A 6,266-nucleotide genomic window follows, 5' to 3' on the forward strand; every position below is an offset into this window, starting at 1 on the left:
AGCACTACCCCAGTCTCTGGTACCAACAACTTCTTAGTTTTGGTTTTACTGCTGTGAACAGACACCACGACCAAGGCAACTCTTATAAAGGACAATATTTAATTGGGGCTGGCTTACAGGTTCAGAGGTTCAGTCCATTATCATCAAGGCAGTGTCCAAGCAGGCATGGAAGAGGAGGGGCTGTGGATTCTACACCTTGATCCAAAGACCAATGGGAGCAGACTGTCCTAAGGCAGCTAGGAGGAGGGTTTCAAAGCCCACCCTCACGGTGACACATTTCCTCCAGCAAAGCTACACCTCTTCCAACAAGGCCACACCTCCTAACAGTGCTACTCCCTGAGCCAAGTATTTTCAAACATCACGCACACGTCCATAAAGTTCCATAAACTACATATGTAGTTCCAGCACTTTAGAAACTGAGGCCTGAGGATTGCTAGTTCCCAGCCACCCAAAGTTTCTAATCAAGACCCTGTCTTTATAAATTAATTAATTAATTAATTAATTAATAAAATTACAAGGTTGAAAAGAGAAAGCCTTTTTCTATAATGGCTGAAAACCTTAAAACCTAAAAAAAAAAAAATCTCCTCTTTGTTACTAATTTTAAAAGACAACAAAGCATCTAAAAGCAAAATGTGAAGGGAAAATGGTTAAAAGTAAAAAGTAAACGGGACCCAGGTACAGTAGCAAATACCTAGGATCCCTGCCAAGGGGAAGCTGAAGGAGGAAGAAAATAGGCAGATTACGGCTAGCCTGGGCTACATAACAAGTAACAGGCCAGCCTATGTGGTAAGACCAATTCTGAGACTCAGAGAAGAAAAGAGAGGGTAGTAAGAGAAGGAATTCAAATATAAAAGACCAGAAACACGTCATTTCTCTTTTTGCAAACTCTTTCCAGACATTAAGCACCTTCTTATTTCCAAAAAAATTTTGTTTATTTTTACAGCATGTATCCTATAAGTGCTGACTCTGTGGGTCCTCAGGGGGAAGAAATAAAAACCAAAATTAACCTAAGAAAATCATAGAAGACTCCAAAAGAGAAAGTTTTTAAAACATGAATTTAATTCTTCAAGAACTAAAGTCTGAAATTTGGACATGACCCACCAGGTGGAAATAAAGTCATTCTAGAAAGCAGGCAGAATTCTTACAAAGACAGTATAAAAAGTACAAGGTATATACAGAAACATACATACATACATACATACATACATACATACATATGGAAATGTAAGGAGTAAGGGAAAGGGTACAGATTAAGCAGAACCTACCGGCTCTGTATTTAGGGACTACTGTATAAGGTATATGAAACAAGCAGAACCACACTAGATCATCAAAAAGAATGGTCATAGTGTGCTATTGTCATTTGTTGCTAACAAACCAAGCCTGATACAGCATCCTACAATGTAGAACTCTATAATATTGCCAGGAGAGGAGCTGGAGAGGCAACTCAGCAGTTAATAGTACTGCTGCTCTTGCAGAGGGCCAGAGATCAGGTTCCCATGTGCACATAGGTCAGCTTACAAGTCTAACTACAGCCTCAGGGAACCCCACTCTACCCTAACCTCCACGGGCACACGTCCACGCATGGCAGCAACTCACAAAATCACGTGTATGCACATAATATATATTTTCATAAATAGTATGGCGCTAGTAGAGGGCTGGGGGTGTACCCAGGAATAAAAGGGCCTAGGGTCAATTCCTATTCCTCCCCCCAAACACACACACACACACACACACACACACAGCAATAATAGAAGCTGGAGGATATGGCAGTACAGACCTGAGTCAGGAGAATGAAGAGTTACAGACCAACCTCAGCTATGAAGTGAGTTCCAGCTCCACACAAACGTGTGCTACATAACACTAATCTCTAAATCATCATCATCATCACCATCATCATCATCATCATGCAGTACACAGTGTTAGTCAGTTACAGGTCAACAGGATGAAAATTACAGTGTCTGGGTTCCCTCTGACACCTATGGCCATTACCAGCACTCTATGCACTCCATACTCATGTCTAATTGCTGAAAAAAGACCATGGTACACGGACTCTTTAAAGAGGCTGAGGAGCTCAGTGATTCCAATTTGGGCAGTTCCAGAATGCTAGCGGTCCGGGGCTCTACCATAGAGGAACAAGGTAAAGGCGTGGCCAGAGTGGAACACAGAACAAGGTGAGGCGATAGCTGAAGACTTTTAAGGGAAGCAATAGACGTATGTGGATCATTCCAGTGGAAACTCATTAGCTACAGGCCAGCTGCTAGAAAGAGCTTAAGTTTTGTTTTCCTGGAATGTGACAGCTTCCACTGAGGTGAGTTTTGTTTGCTGATGTGAGAACTCATAGTAGTGACCTCACAGGCAACAATTCCCAACTGTGTTAACATAGGAAGCTGTGTTTTTGCAGAGTATGTGGTATGCTTCCATCTTTCCTTTGACCATCATGAAGCTCAGAACTCCATCTGTGGCTGCCTCAATGACTGCACAGAAGTAGGAAAAAAAAATATGCAACTCCATCCAGGACGTATTTCTGTGTGACTCATCCTAATGTCTTTTTACTCAAGCTCCGTATCTTCATGACCACGGTTTATCTTTATTATATCATTTATGGGTTATAAGTCAGCTCAAATTCTTTGGGGAAAGACAGGACTCGAATTTAAAATTATAAGCAACACAGATAAATGGCTAATATAAAAGAAAACAGATAACAAGATAGAAAGAAAAAATAGTGAGCCCTCAATATCATCCTGAGAGATTTGAGACTTTTAAAAGAAAAAGCATAAATAAGCATAAATCATGGCTTTGCTTTCCACGGTTGGTAATCAACTTTATATGAAAACTTCCAAGCTGAAAAACATACTAATAAAATACAATAAAATCAATGATAAACTATACAATCACTGAGGAATTAATATTGGTTGTTGATGTAACAATTAAAAATGGCATTATTAAGCCTTTCCTATGTAACAAAACCACGGTAACTAAAATTCACATATCATCTTTTTGAAGTATGTTACTATAATTTTTCTCTATAGATGAAAAAGTTGAGTCGGGCAGTTGTGGTGCACACCTTTAATCCCAGCACTTGGGAGGCAAAGGCAGGTGGATTTCTGAGTTCAAGGCCAGCCTGGTCTACAGAGTGAGTTCCAGGACAGCCAAGGCTACACAGAGAAACCTGTCTCGAAAAACAAAACAAAACAAAAAAGCAACTGGCTATAGCTGTTAAACGTAGTAACGCCCAAGAACATCAGAGGCCTACAGCCTATGCTCTAGAGGAAATAAGATTCCAATTGTCCAAGAACTGTGAGTTAAAAGAACTCTGTAGCATCAAATGAGATGTAGACAGGGCAAACTTGAACCTGAGAATAGGTTGAAATGACTCAGAGTGGATTGAGGACTACAACAAACGTGGGGATCTGGGAGCAAGCAGATTACAGACAGCCTTCACACTCAAGAGATTCCACTTCAAACAGCAAGCAGTAGCAAACCACTGCGGGTTCCAGAGCACAAAGCGGCAGATGAAAGCTCTTCTTGGAAAGATACTGTTAAATGACATGACGTAACCCTAACTTCAAGAGTGAACTATTAGTAACCACTCTCTTGGCTGCTACAGGCCAGTGAGTACTTGGTGTGCCCAGTGCAATAGAACGTTGCCGTCAAGGAGAGCACAATACTCTCTTATCCTATTTTCCAATTGTTTTTATGATAGCCTGTTTGGCCCCTAAAGACATCTGTTGTCAAAGCATCATCATCAAACAATCTCTATAGCTCTTTCTTTTGGATGTTGATTATACATGCGATTCAAACATAACCTCTGAGGTCCAAAGCACATCTGAGGCTTCAAAGATAATATTCAAATCAACCCCACTCTGAAACTATCTACTTATGTAAGCTTTACTGTTTTTCCTAAAGGGATGCTTATGCTTCTAAGAAATTTATTAAACAGTAGTAGATGTCTATAATCTCCGTGCTCTAGAGGCTGAGGCAATGGGATAGTGAGTTCATATTCTAGACTGGACTCAGTAAGACCCTGTCTAAAATATAAAACTGTGGGGGTGGGGTGGTACAGTTGGTATCGTGATTGCCTAGCCTGCACAAAGCCCCGAGTTCAATCCCCAGCATTGCATAAACTGGGCACTGTGATTAATACACACAGAACTTGGGAAGTAGAGCCAGGAGGATCAGCTTAAGGTCAGGTCTAGCTGTACAGGAAGCACAAGGCTAGAAACCTAGACAGGGAAGATAGATTTATTTTTCTCCTTCCCTTCTCCCTCTCAATCTAGGCCAGCTCGCTCCGGCCCAAAGGTTTTCATTTATTTACTATATGTAAGTACACTGTAGCTGTCTTCCGACACCCCATAAGAGGGCATCAGATCTCATTACGGATGGTTGTGAGCCACTATGTGGTTGCTGGGATTTGAACTTATGACCTCAAGAAGAGCAGTCAGTGCTCCTAAACTCCATCTCACCATCTCACCATCTCACCATCTCACCAGCCCAATAGAATTTTTTTAAGCATTATCTTAGATAACTCCCATTATGTATAGTAGGATCTAAGGATCTGTTAATATTACCCTAACCTTGAAATATTCCATATTCAAATGAATCTGGCTTAGAACTACTTAGACTAGTTTCTTCCATTAAAGTATAAATAACACTTTTCTGTTTGTTCTTGCTCATTCATTGAGACAGACCTGGCTGTGCATAGTGCAGGCTGGCTTCAAACTAGAGGTAGTTCTGCCTCCAGCTATGACAGGCTGGGGTGACAGGGACGTGACGTCAGGCGTGACGTCTTTTAAAACTGCTCTATGAGACTTTTAACTCCCATGTTGCTCTTTATTTTTTTCGCTAAGGTTTTCATTTTGTGCCATTTTCTCCTGCCAATATCCGACCCTTTGGAAGCAACGAGGAGCAATGGTACCTGGAATCCTAAAATAGACTTTAGTACTGCACAGGGTCTGTGTTCTCTAACCCTAACCATCATAAATGTTCACTTCCATCACCACAGTGGCAGCCACTGTCACATTATAATGACTCAAAGGAAGTCTTTGGAAAAGAACTGTTGCACTTAGAAAGAGCAAGCCAATTGTCTCACTAAAGCACTTAAAACACGAATACACGCACTGAAGAGAAGCTAATGACTCCTGTAACCTCTGATGGAGTCTGTAGTCTCAGTTTCTTTGGGGAGAGGCTGAGGCAAGAGGCTCAAGGTAGGTAATCCGGACATGAGAGTGCCCACTAGTAACCTCAGCACTTGGGAGACAGAGGCAGGGTTGCCTAGAGTTCGAGGCCCAGCCTGGGCTACACAGTAGCAGACTCTGTCTTAAAAACAAACCCACAACTGTTCTGGTTGTTGATTTTTTCCCCCTTACAGTTGGAAACAATTTGCATCTTGCCGACAACAGGTAACTAAAGAAAATAGGGCTCCATTTTGATTCTGAAAGACATGTGACCACGTTGGGCTTTACCACCAAGATTTTCGTAATAATCTCTACGGATGAAAGTATGGCTTCTATAAATCAGTTAACTAGTCTTTTATCTCCGAACCCCGCGTCTGGGTTTTAAAGACTATGGAGGGAGGGGGTTGTGTTGGCTGTAAATCTGAAAGCTGCCAGTCACTTAACTTCCTTTGTTTCGAGGTCACGTGAGCACATTCCTAGCACAAGGTGGAAAGGTCGCCCGGGCGGCCCGCGCCCACCTCCCCGGCCTTTTGTTACGGGCTGGCCGGTCCGCCACCCTTCTCGGGTCCCGGGAGGCGGGCGAGGGCAGCAAGGAGGCGCCGCCGTGCTTAGGTCGCCGTGGTTAGGTGTACTCACCCCGCTCGCTCGCCCTGACCTGGAGCCGGCGGCGAGCGGCGGGGCGGGATGGGGCGGGGCCGGGACAGCGGGACCGGGACGCGGAGGAGGAGCTCCGCCCGCGCCGCGGTGAGCATGCGCAGTGGGACCGCCCGGTGACGTCACGGCGAGGCTTGCCTGCAACCGGTGCTCCAGCTTCTGTCGGTTTCCCTAACCTTCTCGGCGCTCTGGATCAGGCCGGGGCGACCACGTATCTGCACTCCCCTCCCACACGCAGTCATACTGGACGCCTAGTTATAAGCAGGCGACTCATGACAAGTAGAGTGCGGGCCGCGAGCATCCCCAAGAGCCCAGAGAGCCGTGCCTGCTAAGCGAGGTGGTCACTCGTTTAAAACAAGGCTGGTGCAAGAAGTTAGGAATTCGAGTGCTGATGATGGTACCACTTGCAGCACAAAAATCAGAAAATACCAATCAGTA

The 6,266-nt window shown here is 43.8% G+C and overlaps 1 protein-coding gene across 1 annotated transcript in view; it reads right to left on the minus strand.

Annotated features, from left to right (window-relative positions):
* The window catches only part of Atg10 (autophagy related 10), a 266,526-nt gene extending 260,696 nt beyond the window's left edge, over window positions 1–5,830 (minus strand). The window contains exon 1 of the mRNA XM_028760149.1: window positions 5,811–5,830. The gene's annotated coding sequence lies outside the window, so the exon portion shown is untranslated. The remainder of the gene's footprint in view (window positions 1–5,810) is intronic.
* Between the last annotated feature and the right edge of the window lie 436 nt (window positions 5,831–6,266).

This window comes from Grammomys surdaster, unplaced genomic scaffold, assembly GCF_004785775.1.
Source record: "Grammomys surdaster isolate TR1022 unplaced genomic scaffold, NIH_TR_1.0 126391, whole genome shotgun sequence".
NCBI classification, from domain to species: domain Eukaryota; kingdom Metazoa; phylum Chordata; class Mammalia; order Rodentia; family Muridae; genus Grammomys; species Grammomys surdaster.